The following is a 21067-nucleotide window of genomic DNA, read 5'->3' as shown; positions in this document are numbered from 1 at the left end:
AACAGGGCTTTTTAATAAGGGTGTACAATTTGGCTGAAGGATAGACGTTATGAAGTTGCATTTTTGATAATTCATGTGATATTGACCAGCAAAAATTGATCTGAATGGCTCAAAGAATGCCTATAACATGTCGCTTTTACATGCTTTTATAACATACTTTTACTTTAGCGTTATGCTTGTTTATACTTCTACATTGGCCCTAACCGAGCCAAATTCACCGGTTAAGTCGTTCAATTAAGTTTTATACGTTTAAATCTGTTTTCCCTATAGTCAATTGCAGGCTAAGAAAGACAAAATATATAGTACAATCGGCGCAAGGATGCCTCATATCGTTTCCGGTCATTCCACCGCGTGAAATTTGAAATTAGCCATTTTACGGTCAAATTCGAATTTTGCTCTTTTCGTCATCTTTTAGCGTCATCTAGAAACCAAAATTGGAATCTTTATTTTTACATTTCATAATTGTGGGGGCGAGCAAATTTAAAAGATAAGACATTCCTATCATTCTTAAATTTAAAATAGTATGTAGAAATATTTAATTTTGTAAATTTATTTCTCCGTCTTACCAGTTGAATTGGCAGTTTCTTTTAAAATAGTTACCACGCTTTCTTGGGGCTAATGTTGTCTTAATGAGCTATACACATTTAAAATTATGTATTTCTCTTTACTTCTTAACAATAAACCTTAATCATGCTTTTTATAATAACCTCTTGGGCTATTTAAAATATTTGGAGCTTCCAATATCGAACTTTCTTTAACAAAATAATTCGGCTGTATTCAGTAATTCTCATGACAACATGAAATTAAAAAATAGATTCCAATTTCGGTTCCTAGATGGCGCGAAAAGACGATGAAAATCACGAAATTTGAAATCAGACAAAATATTTTTGTTCCAAATGGTTCCAAAGCGACGCATTTAACTAAATTTCATTAAATTTCAACCATTTTAGTAAATTTAGGCAACATCGTGTGATTTGTGGAATTTCAAAAAAGCAGTGAAATTTCAATCGCAATTTCATAATTTTACTGAGATTTAGCATTATTTACTTGATTTTAGTTAATTACAAAATTTTGAAACAATTTGGAGCAAAAACAATTTTGTCTGAATTTTTTAAAAATTTCAAAGAGGGTGGGGGGGGGAGGGAACCCTTACATTCTGTTGATTTCCCATGTAAAATCCCCTACGAAATTTTTGTTGTTGAAAATGTTTTTGGTTGCTATGGTGAAAAACCCGCACTCCGGCCCGTAAGACAAACATTTCTTGGTTACCCTTCGTAATGGTAATTCAAAGACTACCGTGTATTGTATCAGTCACTTATTTTGTCGTGGGCTCTTGGACTTTTCGTGTTTCGCCTTGTAACGTGTAAAGTTTACGAACGGAGATGTTCTCTCAACGTGTTCGTTAAAAAAAGTGCCTTAAATACAGCTTAAAGGCCTAGAATAGTAACAAAGTTTTCTCGTGCGCGAATTTCAACCTCTCCCATCCTACTCATGCCAACCTTTTGACGACAGACAGCTTGACTACCTTGAGTGGCAGTATGGTCTCTTGCCAAAAAAAATTGGCATGTGTAGGACGCGCACGAGAAAATGTAGTCTGTTCTCGGCCTTTAAGCCATTATTTATAAAACGCTTACTTCTTAACGTAGTAAACGTCAAACCAACCAATTTAACTGTGTGCTTGGAAGAACTACAATATACACTTTAGGTTTTAGTAGAAATCAATTTAAGATTAACTCGTAATAACGTAGTGCAGATCTACTCTCTCGAGGGCGGAGGGTGGAGGGCAAATCTTAGCTTTGGAGGGCATAGGATGGATCTTCGCTCCGGAGGGCGGAGGGGAATTTCACGGAGTGTATTTCTAGACTCTGGAGGAAAGAGGTATGATTGACGGTGTGCGTGTCTTCGCTCCGGGGGGCGGAGGGGTGGAGGATGGAGGGCAGATTTAGCTACGGAGGGCAGAGGGGTATATGACGGAGTGTAGCTCTACTCACTGGAGGGCGGAGGGGTAGAGGATGGAGGGCAGATATTAGTTATGGAGGGCGGATGGATGAATGAAGGAGTACGTTCGTTCGCTCCGGAGGGCAGAGGGATGGAGGGTGGAGGGCAGCTATTTTGCCCATGTGTGAGCAGTATTAGATTATTTTGTTGTTTCGCACTTTGAATAGTTGAGAAATAACACCTGGTGGCAGTACTTGACCATTACAAACTAAATTGTTTTTCCTTTACTTTTTGTTATCCACTGCAAGCAGTATTAGATTATTTTGGTCGCTCTCAGCCTCACACTGAGTAGTTAAGAAATAGCATTCATTACGAATGGTCAAGTACTGTAAACTAGGTGCTATTTATCAACTTATTTTAGATCAAAACACCCAAATAATGTAATAGAGCTGCCAGTGGTTTAAATTTTAAGTATTTAAAATGAAAAATTTAATATTCTGGATCAAAAAGTTTTGAACATTAAAATGTGTTCAAAACCTTAACACGTTATGCCTGTGTAATATGAAAATCTAGAGACATCTCAAGATCACTTTGAAAGAATAGTGTTCTTGATATGCGAACCAAACGTTCTTGAAAATTTTAATTCTACAATTTTAGAACACTTGAACACTTTAATAACACCATGGTTTACAAGAAGAACACATAATGATTTTTAAGAACCTTGTGAGTTCACATAGACACATTACAAGATCACATGGGAGCACATAACTGTTCTCGACATGTTCGCTAAATGTACCTCAAATTTGCAGTGTAGTAAGTGTTGAATGAAATCATTGTTTATACAAATTAATTTTGTGTCATTGTTTAATTTGGATTAATTTAGTACACGGACACCACGGACTCTCTCTCGCAGCTTCGATGTGGACCTGCAACTGGTCTTAGAAGTATGTTTTCGTCCTTGTGAGTAGTATATTTCGCCTTGGGAGTGTCTGTGCTGAACTAAATTTGGATAACACAATCACTGTGAAAATCAGTGATAATTTATTGCTAATTGTCATACCTTTTGGTATTATATTACTTATGTTATTACATATATAAGGGACAGTGCAAAGCTGATGGTCCACAGGGCCCGCGGCGCTGGAGGTCGCCGAGCTTCGGGGCGCCCGCTCACCCTAAAACCATTTAAAAAGGGGTACCATATATTTTTTTTGCGTGGGTGGGGGGCTTTGAGCTCTCAGCTACGCCACTGATAAGGGATGGACTAGAACTATGTCGGCTAATGATAGACCATTGCTGGGTGATTACGATTTCAGAAGTCTCAAAACCTGCATCCTTTTTTGGCCATAACATGTAGTGGTTGGCTAACTTTCACCCGCAAAACCAATCTCAAAAGCCGACAATCAGAACTTTGCCCCGTAGGGTAATGTACATGTAGTTGTTTTGGGCTGACGTTTTCAAATGTAGATTGCAATCTAGCAGCTTTTCCATTAGGTTTATTATACACAGCATTTACAATATTCAATTTTAGTCTAATTGGAAATTTTATTTGCAATAAATATACTATTAATTGAAATAATTAGTCATGTTAAAACATTATACAGTATCATACCACCAAAAATCAACAACCACGGGGACGATAGAGAAAATATCTCTGAAATCTAAACAGTTTTAAGGATACCGTGTTTAAGTGACAACATAACACACATTTGGGAACCAACGTTTTTTCAATTTAAAATTTAACCGCTTGAACACGTTTCTATTTTTAATTGGACTGGTAAATATCTTTGTTGCAATTTTAAACAATTAGTTTAAAAATTTATATCAAACTGGCAATATTCTAAAATAATTATATAAATTAGTTTTATAGCATTAAGAAATCACAAGTATGTTAGCTCTCTTGCTAACGGGATGATCTTGTTTAATAAATAAACAGTCTAAATCATAAAAAATATAAACAGTTTAATTAACCGAATTTATAACAATGAATAATGATACACACACACTTCGCGCGACACAAATCACTAGCCGGCCTCTTCCGAAAGTTCTAGATATTCTTCCCGCTATTACTCATCATTGACGCATACGCCATCTACTGGACAACGTAAGAACTTAGACGGCGCGACATTTAAAGGTTATTGCATTACCTATCAAGTATTACAACGAACGATGACGGTTAACGACGTCGGGAGAAGCTTATGTGTCTCGAACGAAACTATACATGAGGACGTTCACCTTGATTCCCCAAAAATGAGTTATAGACCTATACTAAACGACGGTGAAGAGGAATGCAACCCTCCCGGCGTAAATTTGAATTTATATGAAGACCAACAGTGGCGTAACTATCGTCGAATGCCCAAGGACCATTAGATAAAAAGGGGCGCTCGCCCCTCTCCACAACCCCGAAATGTTTTCAGAACAGGAGATTTTTAGGTGTAGGCTAATAAACAATGCCTTTCAGTTGTGGGCCCCCTTTTCCTTGATTTTTGCTCCCCCTATACATTGACTTAAGATTAAATTTTAAAAATATTATGCATTAACCGAAAATAGTCTTTAATTTATTTTCAATTATTTTATTTTAATTTGTGACCCTAAAAATCGACTTGAAGTGTCTCTTGGTGGCCCGCACAAGTCAATTTGTGCGCCCCTCAGTGCAAACAAACGTAGGCTATATCATATCTCGTCTACCCTTAACGCCTTCACTGTTTCCAAAGAAAAACAAATTTGAAAAATTCAAACGAAATGGCGCCCTTTTTGGACAACTTGACCCAATTGTGCCACGTAGTTACGCCACTGAAGACCAATCAATATCAGTTCTTTGTTACGTCGACTGAAATGCAAGCGATTATAAGTCGAAAAGCCGAAATTGCGCAGGGCCAGATATTAACTTTTATATAAATTCAAATTCGGGTGAGAGGCTTGACATTTTTACGCACCTTTTAGTATAGGTCTATACAAGTCTTAAAAAGACATTGTGAGGACTTTACGTGTGTCGAACGAAACTATACATATGGGGCCCTTACAGTGGCGTAACCAGAAATTTGTCAAGGGGAGGGTCGAAGTATATGAAGGGGGGGTGTCAACATGGAAACCCTCCCCTTGTCTACTCCACTGGGACGTTAACTTTGATTTTCCAATCATGTTATATATTATTCTTAAAAAGACGTTGCGAGGACCTTCAGTGTGTCGAACGAAACTATGCATATGAGGGCGTTAACTTAATTGGTTTTACTAGTCTTACAACCACTGTGTGGACCTTACGTGTGTCAAACAAAAGTATACATATAAGGAGTCCCCTTAACTTTTATTTTTCAATCATGTGTTATTTATTTTTAAAAGACTTTGCGAGGAACTAACGTGTGTCTCGAATGAAACAACACATATGAGGACGTTAACTTTCATCTTCCAATCATTTGTTTTACAGAAATCTTTATTTCCAAAATTATAATTAAAGGAATACGATGAAAATTCATATAACAATACATCTTAAATATTATTATTATTTAATAATATTATTATTTTAATAACAAGAAATTTTACTCAATAATTTCCATTATTTAGAATCTGTTGCTAAATTTCGGAGCTTTTTAACTAAGAGTTTCAACACGAAAGCGTTTACGAGTATATAATTCATGAACGACAGGTTTTGAATTTTAATTTATGACAAAGCATTCTTTAATTGTATTAAAGTCATAACTTTGACGTAAATTTTAATATGTAGGCCATTGGTATCAAGTATACGTTACTTAGAAGTAATTGCGTCTGTAGCCTGTATGAACCGCATCTTTGTCAAGGTTTTCAGGTTATAGTGAGAAGAGGAACTTTCGGAGTAAGAGTAGTCCAGACGTTTCCCCGAATTAAGCTGATCGCGCGAACATCGACGTGAACGCCCAGTCTTTAATACATTCTACGTAAAGTCAACGTCAGTAAAGATCACTAAACTCGAGCGTGAAGTATCTCTGCGAGGTAAAGGAAACTCTGCATGTCAACTACACGATTCGCGGCTTCGCGATAAAAAGGCGCGTAGGACACGGAAGAGAACATTACTTGTTTGGAAATTGCCGGAGTTTGTTTCCTTCAAAATTTGTTCTCGTAAGAATTTGCCTAATTATTTATTTTATCGTTTTTGATAAGATAAGATAAGATCTATATTACAAATATTCAACTTCCTGGGAAATATATTTTAAATAATGTTAATTAAGAATTAAGAGTATTTAAGTAATTTAATCCAATACCATATTTCATAATCAAAGAATTGCACTTGATGTTACCATAACAGGTTATCTGATTTTTCCGCGACACTTTTTTTAAAACGCGCAGTGGTGTTCCTTGATTAAGGAGATCTATTTGAAATTTTAAACAATTTACGGAATGGATTACCACATAGCGATATCGAGATCAATATTATTTGTAGTCATTTGCTTAAAGTTAATGTTGTATAAACTCCACTAACAAAAGTAGAATGTTGTTGAGCACATCTTTTTTCTCCCTTTTCAATCCCCATTGTCATAAGTACCAAGACCACCCCGAGAAACTGAGCTTTTAGAAAAGTTAGGCAGGACACTCTCTTGTTTGAACGACATGAGTTATTAGACGGCGTGAAATTAATTTATTTAAAATCAGTGAAGCTTGTTTTTATTTAGACTGCTAAAGAAATAATGTAGAGTAAGAGTAGAATTTTTCACATTTTAGAATAATTTTATATACCTGGGTAGATGAAGAAAACCAAAACGTGTTTAACCAATATTCATTTTTAATTAGTATAGCGACTTTAAATACTGTTTAAGTTTATTTTTCACGCTGTTTACCTCGATTTGTTTACAAAGTCCTTTTTTACTGTCACACTAAATCAAACCCTAATGTTAGCATTTCCTTGGTGCTGGGTTTTCTGCTTGATGCAGACTACTTCCAGGGGCTAGTAAATAGTAGGCCAAACTTGGTAGCTCTATGGCGCTCTTCAAAGTCATCGTAGAATGATGGGAAAAACTAAAATTATTTTAAAACATCGTAAATTCAAATAGTAATCCTGCTCGTCAAAAATTATTTTGCTTTTAAAAGTTTTTTGAGAAAAATGAGAAAGGTAGAAATATATTTGAATGTGGTTTGGTTACTCTGATATCGTGGGTGTTAGCTCTAGTGAAGCCAAGGCCCATTTTAGATCCTAAATTTGTCACTTGTTAAAGTCAACAAAGGGGGATTTTTTCACAAAGTACTATCGTTAATATTGATTATTGCGAATTATCTTGGTGCAATTCGCAATATACCTCTTTCGCACTTTTAATGCATGTAAAGAAAAATGAAATCATGAATAGCCTAGAATAAGAAATCAGTATATAGACCATTCTTTTAAATTTGCAACACGTGCTACAAGAGTCGGTAAATAATCATTTTCATACAAAACAGTACGAGAACGCAACTTCTCCCATCTAAAAAAACTGATAAATTTTAAGGAAGCTACGAGAATTTGTTAGTTTCTTTCGAAAATATCATCTTTTCCAATCCATTGCCTCAAGCCTTTAACCGCCGTGGTTGTATTGATTATTGGCAAAATTCAAACGTCGAAGAAATTTTGCTAGTTCCCGGTTTAAAGGAATTATATGACATTTTTTAGATATGTAATATTTAATTGAACTATGTTTAAGTAAAAATAATGCCTTTTCAATGAAATTATTGATATATTACGGTATTTCTTAGTTTGCACCTGTCACGTATTCAACTGAATCAATATTATTAACTTTTAATGGAATTGAAATTGATTATAAAAAGCGAAATATTTCTAAGACATGGCAAAATATTTAATTTATTACGTGGTTAAGCTAATTAAGTGGAACAATAAAGCCTGGCCAATTTTTCAAAAGTTCAAAACAGCGGCTTACTGCTAGATATCTAACAAACATCAAATTTTCGATTTCGACCAATTGATTTCCCCAGCATTCAATGGTTGAAAGAGTTTTGGATAAATTTGGTATTTTAATCTGCCAAATTTGAACCAATAGCTTTTGATTCGTATTAATTTTCTCATTTATTTGTAAGGACACAATGTGACCAAGGACGTGAAGGGTTTATTTTTTGCTGTTCACAAGATTATAAATATACACATATATTAAACGTATTCGTTAGATTTCTGTTCAGCTAACCACGTCCGGTGATTTATTTGAGATTATGATTAAGGTGTTATTTCAAAATGGCCATGGGAAGCACTTAAATCACCAAATTCAAGCTTCAATTTTCCCAATTTCGAGCAAAACATTTTTCTAGTATTAATGTAACTGCGTGAGTGGTAGCTGCCGTATCTTTATGGCGCCCTCTGCCATTCTTGACAGAAAATCTCCAATTAAATTAAATTAAACTTCATTAGTTTGAAGCAGCTCGCCAAAGTATTTATGAAGATGACGTACAAAAAGAAAGTAAAATTGTAAAAGGGTGAGGTTGCGTAAGTTACAATCATACTCCAAAACCTCAAATTTGTCTAGTCATGATAATTACTGGTAATTATTTTCTTTTTACCTTATTTGTACGTTCAGAAATATGAAATTCAAAATATTAGCGCTCTTAAAACCTTTTAATAAAAAAAACGATTTGAAAGTTATAAACAAACAGGTACTCATAAATTTATGTTTTAAGGAAACTAAAGAAAATTAATATGTTAGAGTGTTTGAACATATTATAAGAAGAGTCTTAATTGTTTATTTTATTTTTATTTTCTTTAATCTAATGACGCCGCTTCAAAATACAAAGAGCTTAGCTTTTCAGGGTAAAATGACAAATTGACATTATTCTTGTATTAATATATTTTCAAATCAAACGTTTTTGATTATTAAGGTAAAATCCCGGTGAACTGTACGACATCATGGGCTCGAAACTTTTGGCTGTTTTCTTGGCGTTGACGCTCTGCGCTGTCCTAGGAATTGGAGCAGTCGAAATGCGAGAAAGTAGGAAGGCAATTAAACGAGTGTTTTCGGAAATTTGCCGATTTTTTTTGGATTGTTACAGAAATTTATTTTATTAAAAACGGGTAATATGAATAAGGCTGGCGCCATCTGCTACAATCTTATGTAATTACCGCTATTTCGTAATTTCGGGAATTTTTTATTACTGGAATATATCGGTGGAAACAGACCAATTTAAAGGGAGGAAATGACAATCAGAACATTCCTTTGTCTCTTTTGAGTTGTTGCAAATAAAAAGAAAGAAATCAGTGCTCATCTCATTTTACGCTCATTAAGTGGCTCCACGAATGTACTAATTTCTAAAGGGAGTTATTAGAAATGAATACACCCTTCGTTTTGCTTTTATTTTTAGTGATCGTATGAAATTCGAAACAGCGCTCCTCAATTTTAGCGCTCTGTAAAAAAACGAAACAGCACCCCTCAGGTTTAGAGGTTTGTAAAAACCAAAACCTTGCTCCTCAATTTAAGCGCTTCTAATAAAGGATACAACTCTCTCCAATTTTCGCTCTCAGTAAAACTCTATCGATAAAAGTCGCAAATTAGGGGCTCCGTATCATCGTAAGCTCTTCATTTTATTGCAGTTTGAAAAGCGATCAAATAAATTCTTATTCTTGTTTTCCACTAGCGCGCGCAACGACGCGTTTCTCGGCTTTGAAACGTTCAAACGTTTTTAGGCGCGTAAAGAAAATAACATTATGACGCGCTAGTGGAAAACCAGCTTAACAATGAACTTAGCTTGTCCGTAGCACAGTTCACAACAATTTTCTGGTTATCATAAGGGTATTTTAAAGAAACATTATTTTTTTCAAAATCCTATTTAATCCAATTTAACATAAAAGTAGGAAATAGGTTAATTAAGGGTGCTCTAGTTTAGTATCTTCCGTTTCGACGCGCAAACCAAGAGTGTTCGAGCTTGAGGTCAATGACGTGAGATAAGGATTTGAACCATCAAATGCTACCCGGAATCTTGCGAATTATACAAAAATCGCGTAAAAAGAATAAAAAGAAATTGCATATTTTCAGAATGTAGGGGCATAGAAACAATTTGCAACGGCTTGAAATGTGCGAGGAAACAACATGGATTTTGCTTTAAATTTTCTGTTGGGGAATCTAGTTCCTCTGCTTGCGTTTGCAGCTGCGCAACAAACGATGACTGCAAAACATTTAAGAAAAAAAGTGGACGAACTCAAAAATGCCTGAGCGCTTATGGAAAAAAATTCTGCAATTGAATGTATGAAGAAAGTATATTATAATTAAATTTACGTTATAATAGAATGTGATAGCACTCTTTTTGTAATAATTAAATCTGCACTCCAATTAAAATATATATGTGAAATTTCCAATTTATTTTAAAGGAAATATAAGCTCAATGCAAATTCAACAACAGTTTATAACTAGAGCCAGAAATATCTAAAGCCATATAATACATTAAAATTGCCTAAATAAACATTACATTTTTTGATAACCCTTCACGATGCTTTGTAATCGGGCAAAATGATACAAGAATGTTTATGCAAAGATGAGCGTTGTGTAGTGATCTTAAAACTTCGTCCAGAATTTATTCTACCAATTTTGATGGTGTTGTATCAATAAAGACGTTTGGAAAACATTTATATTAAGTCACGAGTTCGTAAAAGAATTAAGCGTGCGTTTTAATAATAATAATAAAAAAAATATATAATATATTATAATAAAAAAAATAAAAAATAAAAATAAAATAAAATAAAACTTCTACCCTTTAACTCTCTTATCTATGCTGACTGCGCTAAAACAAGATTTGACCTTTAAAATTAAACACGTAAAAAAATTTAAGACTTTAAAAAACTTTTAATTTACTCTTTCGCTTAAGCTGAGCTTATAATTTTCAATGAACAGTGACATGTATTTGTGGTTCTGTTATGCAGGAGGGCTCGGGTTCGAAACCCGCCCGATGCGATCGCAAACTTATACTATGACGTATACCGTGAACGTTTGGTGGAAACCCTGTCATTAGGTCGTTGAGACGGTTACTGGAATCCTCAGCACTCGGTCCGTCCCAAACGTTGAAGATTCTTCACGTACAATCACAAATCGCAATTGAAATTTATAATACACCGAATGAAAAAGGGGGTGCTTTTGGAAAAACCTTTTGCCTAATTCTTAGAAACTGCGTACGCAAGGATTACACTTTGTCCCGAAAATGCGAACGCGTTCGCAGCTCAGACACACACACCGACCGACACGGCGATTGTATAGTCCCTCCTAAAGGACAAAGTCACATCGGAGAGGTAAAAAGCGAACTACACATAAGAAAGGTTAAAGGAAAAACACATTTAGTAATGTAAAAGATGATCTCAGGGAGATAATTAACAAATATCACTAAATAAATTAACTATTTTATTAGAATAAATGCTACATATTATTATTCACCAACATAAAAGGGTTGTTTTAGTACAAGAAATTTTCCCTCGAAAACTAAGTAAATAGCACGTACGTTTAAATTGTTTGTCTAAAATACCGGTCTCTCAGCCTAATACGCTTGTCTTTACAAACTAATGGCTTATGACCACTATATCAGACCAAAAAAACGTCCAAGCGCATCTTCGTCTTCACCCGGAGAAAATATTAGAAATATTTCGGCAGCCAGTTGCGGCTAATTACTCGCGAAATAAGGAAAGGGTGGGAAAAGAAGGCCGAGGCCCGGCAAAGGCTTAACGCGCCAATCTGTGTTCAAAAGAGACGTTAATTACGGCACTGAAACGAACTTAAATTATGAGGTTAATGGTAAATGACGAGGGAAACAGTAACAGCTCGTCATAGTTCATTTTCATCATTTCAGGCTCATCTAACTCCAACAGCGACCCCTCGTGGCCTTTTAGGTTTTGGTACCGTCGCGCCCCCTTTTAGCGAGTGATGGAAGACTTTTCTCCATTCATTAACTTTTCGCAATATATCAACCGTAAACAATATAAATTTCGATAAGCTCATAATACTCCTATTATTAATTAATTAATAATTAAATTGGTATTTTTATGTACTTTCTTTGAACTATTGTCGCCTGCGTCAATTAATGTTTAGGGACGTTATTTAAATAAAAAATGTGACAAAATTTGTCTTATCATCAAAGGGTATTGATAATTCCATTTTAATCCATATGAATATGAAAATTTTCAAATGATTATGTGGCCCTTTAACAAAGATTTTAGCGACGACGCTCGCCATCGCATTTTGCATTATGAAAACTAGCAATAAGGAACAACAGGAATGCATACATCTACTTGGAATGCTTATCCTGCCATATCGCGTATGGTAAGATCACTCTGACGGTTTTGGCCCCGCCTACAAAAGAAAAAATCCCCTCTGCGCGCGCTCCCCTCCCACTTTGTTCTTTGTTCAGTCAACACAGTGACGTCAAGTTATTTAAGCGTATTGCGAGTATAAAGTGAATGTTCAAACGTAGTAGACTTGGTTTGGCTTGAGTATGAATTGGTTTTGTGTGGGTGTGTTTTTGGTGGCAAGCCAGACGACCAACCGGATTTATTTCATTCAGCGATCTCGTCAGAGAGAGGGTATTTTATTGAAGCTCCCAAACCGTTTACCCTGCTTAACCAAAAACAAAACTAAAATTAAACAAGTATTTTCGTTAGTGTGATATTAAAACAGCAGCTAGACGTTAACGTTTGTTAATTTTCGTGAAATGTCTAATTTCCACATCAAGTGGGTCACGCGATTAATAAAATATTTGGGCGGGAAAATAAAGTACTTTGTGCGTAGTTTAAATTTTGCGCGTGCTAAGTTATGCGATCTGAAAATATCAAATTCCTAGGAAAAATAGCTTTTCAATTATTAGCTCTGGATTGTTTTGAAGTGGACACCCTGAATAACTACGCTTATATACGATAATGGTGAGAAACAACGGAAAACTCTTACACAGCGCCGCAGCGTTTTAACCAAATAAATGTGGCTATTTAAGCGACTAATTTCAACAAGTCCAGCTGGGGTGCGTCAAAATTCTAAGAATTCTTTCCTTGATAGTGAGAATTCTCACTTCTCAAAATGTTGACGGTCCTTCTCACTTGGTCAAAAAGGGGATAATTATAAATAAAAATGGCAGCTAATATTCTAGTCAGTTTACTTGATGCTGAAGCAAATAAACAGTATGATTAGAAGTTTCTGTGTATTGATCCATACCAGAGCGACTGTCACCACGGGCAAGAATCGAACCTTCGACCTTTGGGTGACCGTCCCAACGCCACTACCATTAGATTACCGAGGCCGCGAAGAAGCAGGCCTCGGACAACCAATTTAAGAATGACTCGATATGGTTCACATTATTAACGGGATACATTTAACCCGTTGTGGACGGTAACGTAACATTTTTACGTCAACGAAAAACTCTTCTCAAGAGAAGAATTCCTTTTTAGAATTTTGGCGCGCCCCAGGTGGCTCCAATGAAGTAGCGTCTGCTATTTTCAAATTAGATCTTGAAACGTTAAGTGAAGCTTAACGGTTGTATACCATTTTACGTTGATTCCGTTGAGACTTTTTATCCTGTCTCGCTGAACGCTTTTTTACGATTGTTGTAATTTATTTTAAATATCGTCTGATGTGTCGTCCGCAGCTAGCCTTCCCGCGTGCTGTGACGTCACGATTCCGTTTAACAACGAAGAAACCTGCTCTTTCAATCGTTGAGTTTGTTGAGCTAACGTTGCCAACGTGACGTCAAAACCGGAAATTTCAAAAACCGTTCAGTAGAAAAAAAGTTGTCAACGTTGAGACCGTTGAGCTTCACTGAACGTAGCCCTGGGCGTCGAAATGACTATATTGCCACGGAAGAAACACAAAACAATTTAAAATAATAGTTTCTATTCATTTTCATCAAGCCTAATCCTTAATTACGTACCATAAGAAAGCATCAAGCAACTATCTGCCAAACTCTAATAGCGTATGCTTATACGCTACCTATCTAGTTTTCCCCAGCAGGGGGCGGCGCCAGTGGAGATTTTCCTCAATAGGCGGTTAAATAAAACATCTTTCAGGAAATCACCGATAAGTAATATATCCGATAGCCAGGACCTCCAAGTAACTGTTTATATAGTACTTATTGAAATAATTGAAACTATTAGTGAAAATCTCCGGTAACGTTCGACCTCGACGTCTAACGGAAACACTCTGGTCGCAATAGAATATTCACAAATTTTAAACGTTTTGCTAAACCAGGGTACACGACGTAAGAGAAAAAATATGTTTGAACAATACTAAAACTAAGGCTTCCAACCGATTCCCAGAAAACAGAAAATTGTGCAGTGCGTTATCTGTACCGAGTAAATAATTAAGCTAATTCAGATATCAGATTATCTGTATTTACGCTACTATATCAGATCAGTTTTATTTATAAAAATTGCAAACCAGATAGCTTAAGCCCGAAGCTTATCTGAATTTCCACAAGATTATATATTTGATGAACGTTTAAGGCAAAAAACTGCAGCAAACTGAATCCGGTGAGATTAATTATACCGGATCAGTTCAGATCGGTTACTTGAGATGTATCAGATACATTTTTACCAACGATTTCTGGGTTGAGGTTTATAAAAGATTAACCGGATTTGACTAAATGATTAGCATTAAAAGTCGCTAGATGAATTGAGCCTAAGGTGGTGCCTCGATTATTAGCCTAGCCGATTATTCATTTATATATTTCTTCATATATTAACTCTGCTCGAAAGAAGTATTTTAAAACACTTAAACCATTGACAGTATTCGTAAAAGATGATGACCGAAATAATAGCAGGCTCAGTCACTCAGACTGCCAAATGTTTTTATTAAAACATTTACGAAAAGGTAATTCACGAATGAGTTTCTTTTGGCAGTTGCAGGAATCCATACCTCTACTCGGAATGCTTATCTTGCCGTATCGCGTACGGTAAGATCACTCTGAAGAGTTTGGCCCCGCCTACGAGATAAAAAATCACCTCTGCGCGCGCTCCCCTCTCACGTTGTTGTTTGTTCAGTTAACATTGTGACGTCAAAAAAACTCGTCAGCCACATCAAGACCAAATTCTGTCGCGATAACCAAGTAGAGGTATGGATTCCTGGCAGTTACATTTGGAAGTACGGCGTATTCATTATAATCCAATTTCATTCGAAATATTAGCAAAGAAAAAACTTTCTGATTTCTGACGAGAATAGTTCATAAAGCGGAAACAAATTTCCTCGAAGCCAATATGGTTTCAGTGGCTCTCTACAAGATCTAGTTGTTTCGGGAAATTAAATTTCAAGCCTCTTACGTCGTTAGATCTATCTATATATCTGAGAGGAGCTTCATTTTTAGTTCAGCGCATCATAGATAGCGCCAGAATCATACTCCGATAAAGTGACCAATTTAATAAATTTCGTTTTATTTGACACGATTGCCAACGGATGTCTATAAACTGACTCCCAGGGTTAGTGAAAGTCGCTGTCTGTTCTAAGAATATTTTGGAATTAAATAATATTAAACAACATGAAAATTAAGAATTATATTAATATTATCAAGAATGTATATTATATTACTTAAAAATTAGGTATTAAATTAATATTATTAAGAATGTATATTATATTACTTAAAAATTAGGTATTAAATTAATATTAAATAACATGAAAATTAGGCATTAAATTAATATTAAATTGCTTGAAAATTAGGTATTAAATTAATATTAAATAACATGGAAATTAGGCATTAAATTAATATTAAATTGCGTGGAAATTAGGTATTAAATTAATATTAAATAACATGAAAATTTGGCATTAAATTAATATTAAATTGCGTGAAAATTAGGCATTAAATTACATGAATATTAGATATTAAATTACATGAAAATTAGGCAGTAAATTAATATTAAATTACATGAAAATTTTGCATTAAATTAATATTAAATTACGTGAAAATAAAGTATTAAATTAATATTCAATTACATGAAAATTTGGCATTAAATTATGATTAAATTAACATTGTCATCTAAATTAATATTAAATAACAAAAAATTAGTTATTAAATTAATATTAAATTCCATGAAAATTAGGTATTAAATTAATATTAAAATAACATTATGTACTAAATTAATATTAAATTAACATTTTGTACTACATTAATATTGAATTAACATTATATACTAAACTAATATTAAAAAACATTATGTACTAAATTAATATTAAATAAACATTATGTACTCAATTAATATTATGAATTAAATAAACATTTAACTAACATTATGAATTAAATTATTTCTTTAATTCACATTAGGATTTAAATTAACATTTAATTAACACTATGATTGCAATTAGTATTTAATTAACGTAAAAATTAAAATGAATATTTAATTAACATTATGATTTCAATTAATATTTAATTAACATTATAATTTAAATTAATATTTAATTAACATTATGATTTAAATTAACATTATAAATTAAATTAATATTTAATTAGCATTTAGATTTAAATTAACATTATAAATTAATTTAATAATAAATTATCATTATGAATTTAATTTAACATTGTGAGTTAAATTTATATTTAATTAACATTATGAATTAAGTTAGTATTTAATTAACATTATGAATTAAGTTAGTATTTAATTAACATTATGAATTCAGATTTTAAATTATTATTGAAATATAACTATGATTTTCCCGGGAAAAAAAATCGGTTTCAGGAATGTAGATGGCGACATTTAGCTGCGGATTATTTTTCACCTTTTGACCATTTGTTTCTTTATTAGAAAAAGATGGCGTACCGTAGACTAGAGAAAGAGAAACTGCGTTGCTTAAGTAATAAAGGAAAAAAAGTTTCGAACATAAAAATGAGGAAAAATTAAAACAAAAATAATAAATGAAAATGATGGAAATTCGGTGGATTAGTATTTTCTTACGCCACCGGTCCCGAGAAGTAAATTAAAAAATTAAAATTAAATAATAAGGTTCGCTGGATTTTGGCTGTGATGAAAGTGTGACCTGGAGGAAACAGAAGGAGTCGTTCTTTTGATAAAATGGTGATATATTTACAGCAAAATTCTCATTTTGTTGCATTAGAAACCCCAATTTTGGCATCGGATGATCTTCGATGACATATTACAGTTTAGACCAACTAATGGTTTTCAAATTATGCGTAAAGAAGGGATGCAATGTTTTTACAATACGGTTCCGTACCTGTTCCTCCATAGTTTTACTCGTAGAATACTTTTAAAAAGGAGGCTACCCGAGGTGATTTAAACCGATGCTGACGAAACTTGGGGTTTTGAACCGTTTGGTAGACCTTTAAGGGCTTTCGTTTTGGCATGGCAAACAAAATAAGGTTTATTTAAAATAACATGGAAAAATCAAAGATCAAAAATTTAAAGTTTTTATATTTATTTTCTTTATTTTAAAAACTACAAATGAAAGTAGTTTGTTTTATTTATTTATCCAAGAAAATTTGGTTAATCTCTTGTAAAATTGGGTAATTTTAAGCAAAAGTGGAAAAATTTCATTATATTTGAGTAATTAAATGTAATTTCCGTAAATTTGGCCAATTTGAGTACATTTGAATACAATTTGGTAAATAAAATTACTTAATTAAGCTACTGGTGGCACTTGTACATAAAAATAATGTTAAGTAATTATTTTTATTTTTACTTGTTAATTGTATTAAATTTGAGAAAATGTAATTAAAATTCGTAACATTTAGTTTATTTAAGTAAATTTATTTTCAAGGATCGCCAGCAAATCCAAAGGCTTAGAGCTCTTTTAAACGTTAATTTTAGCTTAGTATCAAATTCGTCCTTCAATGTTAACCAAAATAAAACTATCATTACCTTTTAACTGATTTATTTCGATACATGATGGTTTTCTGGTCTATTTCAGTTTATTAAAAATAATTATCGTTAATCCATTGAAGTGCCCAAACAAATGTGACGCCCCCCCCCTCCGCGGGCGATTCGTGATAGGTGCAAGCTTACGTGACGCCATCAATGCGCGGCAAAATAAACTACAATAAGCATTTAAGGCAATCAGCTGGGTCCGCAAAATGTAAACAAAGCAATTGTTGCCATATTATTGTTCGGGAGGAAATCATGTCAAGAATAATTAAAATAAAGTCTATATAAATATGATGTTTCTTTTTCAGTATATTTATTAAATCTGGAGATATTTCTTAGATTGAATAAATAATAAAAATTTTGACAAGTAGTCCTAAGGATTTGGCATTGTAGCTACTCTTATTGCCCTTGAAATAGAATGAGCTTGGTAAGTTTCTTTTGAACAGCTTCTTGAATTAGGTGATTATTGATGTCTCTATGTTCACATAAATTTTGATTATTTTTTTCTATGTTCGTCACCATACTTATATTCAGTTAAAGTTGGAAAAATATCTGTTGCAACTAACTGCCTCATCACCGAAATTTCTTCCAGCCAATGTTTCTTGATGGACATTTCATCCAAAGATACCTTTATTAATATTGGATGCTTGGATTTGGTAACCTCATTTTTAATGTAATCAAAGCATTCAGCAGTGAACACAGGCTGACCATCAATTTTATTTGTCCATTCCCGTAGTGTGTTTGGATGTGGTAAGCAAAGTGCCTCCTTAAAAATACCTACGCCTTTGGAGATTAACAACTCGGCCCAGCCGGAATATTAGATTAGTTAAGCTGCCTTCGATGTCTTACGACGTGCAATAATAATCCAATATAATTAATTTACAACGTCGAAAAATATTCCTATTATAACATATCGAAAGTAATTATATACTTCAAACATCCCGCCAATTATAATCCTATTCTAGCATATCGAAAGAAATTGTCTAATTCAAACATCCCGCCAAACTGGCATTGTATCTAAAACTGAGTCTTGAACTTTACATGAAGAGTCATCTTCAATGAAATCCAATTTTATAAATTCAGATTTAGCAGACTACAAATTTTAAATAACATTAATCCTGACTTATTAAACTGTATTGGGCAAGACCAAAAAATTATGAAGACAAGTAGTGACCTCCGTGTGATCATCATCTGTTACTTGCAATTCAAGACCATAGGAGCGCTCATCTTGTAAGGAAGATCTAATATTTCGGGTATTTTACCAATACGGTCAATCTGCATGGTGTCCATCTCATCATGTTCTCTATAAGTCAGCTACAAAAACCGTTTATCATCTATATACCAATTTTACTATGAAACACCTTTAATTGTATACTTTTGTCCCGGTTTCATTAAATGTGAAGTTAAAATCCAAACTTGCTTTTCTAAAGAATAACGGAGGAATTGAATTTTGTTATTGTTGAAGCGCTTACCACACACATAATGGTTATTCCCAAGTTTGAAGTTTAATCGTTTAATGGCTATAATCAGTTTGTTAGAATGAGGAAATCTTAAGCGATAAAATTAAATGATATAATATGATCAATTGTAAAATGCTTATATTTTATTTCAAAAAAATACTCAAAGACTGACTTTTACAGCTAAGAACGGTACAAGTTTTAGGCATTTTACCATTTTAAGGTTTATGCCTAAATTTACAAATATTTGTTTTACTTTCATTACATTTGAAAATATTTATATGTATACACAGTTTAACAAGAAAAAGCTTAAGAACTTGCGTAAAGACTAAAATTATTCGGTTTTGAAACTAGTCATAGGAATTGCCGATTCAAATTTCTCATCGTCCTATAAGTTTCGCTGCTAGATGGCGCCTCGCATCTTTGCACCTATCACACATACGGTGGGGGGGGGGGGGGGATGAAATTTCCCAAGTAAATAACTAGGGATCCCCAACTCTCAGTAGTGGCTCTATTTACTTCTATCTTTACGGATCGAACGACTAAGATCCTTTCGTGAATGTTTTGAAGGGCAGCCATGTTCAAAAAAATAAAAACATAAAAATTATAAATGCGCATGCGTGTACTAGGATATAAAGCAACCAATAACAGTGTCGCTACCCTCTAAGATTTCCTCTACACCCAGTTTTTGCCGGTTACAATATTTGAATTGTTTTTGTTATTCGTCTATTTGGTAAATTCGCTTAAGTTTGAAAAATTTCATTGATTTGCATGAAATTTTTCATGTAAAAATTTCGATTAATAAAAAAATGTAAGAAAATTTTGGCATAAAAGAATAATAAAAAATTGTATTTAATGGGGATCTTGCTCAAATTAAATTTTGAGTGCTAAAATTTAAATTGAAAAACCGTTGGTCTTCACAAGTAACCTTTTTTCTCTTAAACACATTCGCCTCCATTTTGCGTTCATCGTTTTTGTCCCCGAAACTGTTGTTTAACACGAGAGTTTACAAACGAAAGTATACATATTAGGAGTCCCCTTAACTTTTATTTTTCAATCATGTGTTATTTATTTTTAAAAGACTTTGTGTCTCGAATGAAACAACACATATGAGGACGTTAACTCTGATCTTCCAATCATTTGTTTTACAGAAATCTTTATTTCCAAAATTATAATTAAAGGAATACGATGAAAATTCAAATAACAATACTATCTTTAATATTATTCTTATTAAATAATATTATTATTTTAATAACAAGGAATTTTACCCAATAATTTCTATTATTGAGAATCTGTAGCTAAATTTCGGAGCTTTCTAACTAAGAGTTTCAACATGAAAGCGTCTACGAGAATATAATTCATGAACGACAGGTTTTCAAATTTAATTTATGACAAAGCAGTTTTTAATTGTACTAAAGTCATAACTTTGACGTAAATTTTAATATGTAGGCGCGTAAATCATTGGTATCAAGTATACGTTACTTAGAAGTAATTGCGTCTGTAGCCTGTATGAACCGCATCTTTGTCAAGGTTGTCAGGTAATAGTGAAAAGAGGAACTTTCGGAGTAAGAGTAGTCCAGACGTTTCCCCGAATTAAGCTGTTTGCGCAACAGTGACGTGAACGCCCAGTCTCAATTATATTCTACGTGAAGTGAACCCTAGTAAAGATAACTAAACTCGAACGTGAAGCATCTCTGCGAGGTAAAGGAAACTCTGCATATCAACTACACGATTCGCGGCTTCACGATAAAAAGGCGCGTATTACACGGAAGAGAACATTACTTGTTTGGAAATTGCCGGAGTTTGCTTCCTTCAAAACTCGTTCTCGTAAGAATTTGCCTAATTATTTATTATAATGTTTTTGAAAAGATAAACAAACAATCCTTTAAGGGTTCCGTTTTAGATTTATATT

At 33.6% G+C, this 21067-nt stretch overlaps 1 long non-coding RNA gene across 4 annotated transcripts in view; it reads left to right on the top strand.

The window, feature by feature from the left end:
* The first annotated feature begins 5889 nt into the window (after positions 1–5889).
* LOC149921297 (uncharacterized) overlaps positions 5890–21067 on the top strand; it is a 33689-nt gene continuing 18511 nt past the window's right edge. Inside the window, exons 1-4 of one of the 4 annotated variants that reach the window (XR_016477324.1) lie at positions 5948–6027; positions 8674–8689; positions 8758–8867; positions 9909–10160. This is a non-coding gene — a long non-coding RNA (uncharacterized LOC149921297). Of the gene's footprint in view, positions 6028–8673; positions 8690–8757; positions 8868–9908; positions 10161–20874; positions 20983–21067 lie in introns of those variants that run through there. The other 3 variants (XR_016477323.1, XR_016477322.1, XR_016477321.1) reach the window with 3 other exon arrangements.

Source organism: Leiobunum rupestre, chromosome 11 (assembly GCF_980474605.1).
Source record: "Leiobunum rupestre chromosome 11, qqLeiRupe1.1.hap1, whole genome shotgun sequence".
NCBI lineage: Eukaryota > Metazoa > Arthropoda > Arachnida > Opiliones > Sclerosomatidae > Leiobunum > Leiobunum rupestre.
Note: the sequence above shows the minus strand (reverse complement) of the source record. Positions and strands in the feature narration are given on the sequence as shown.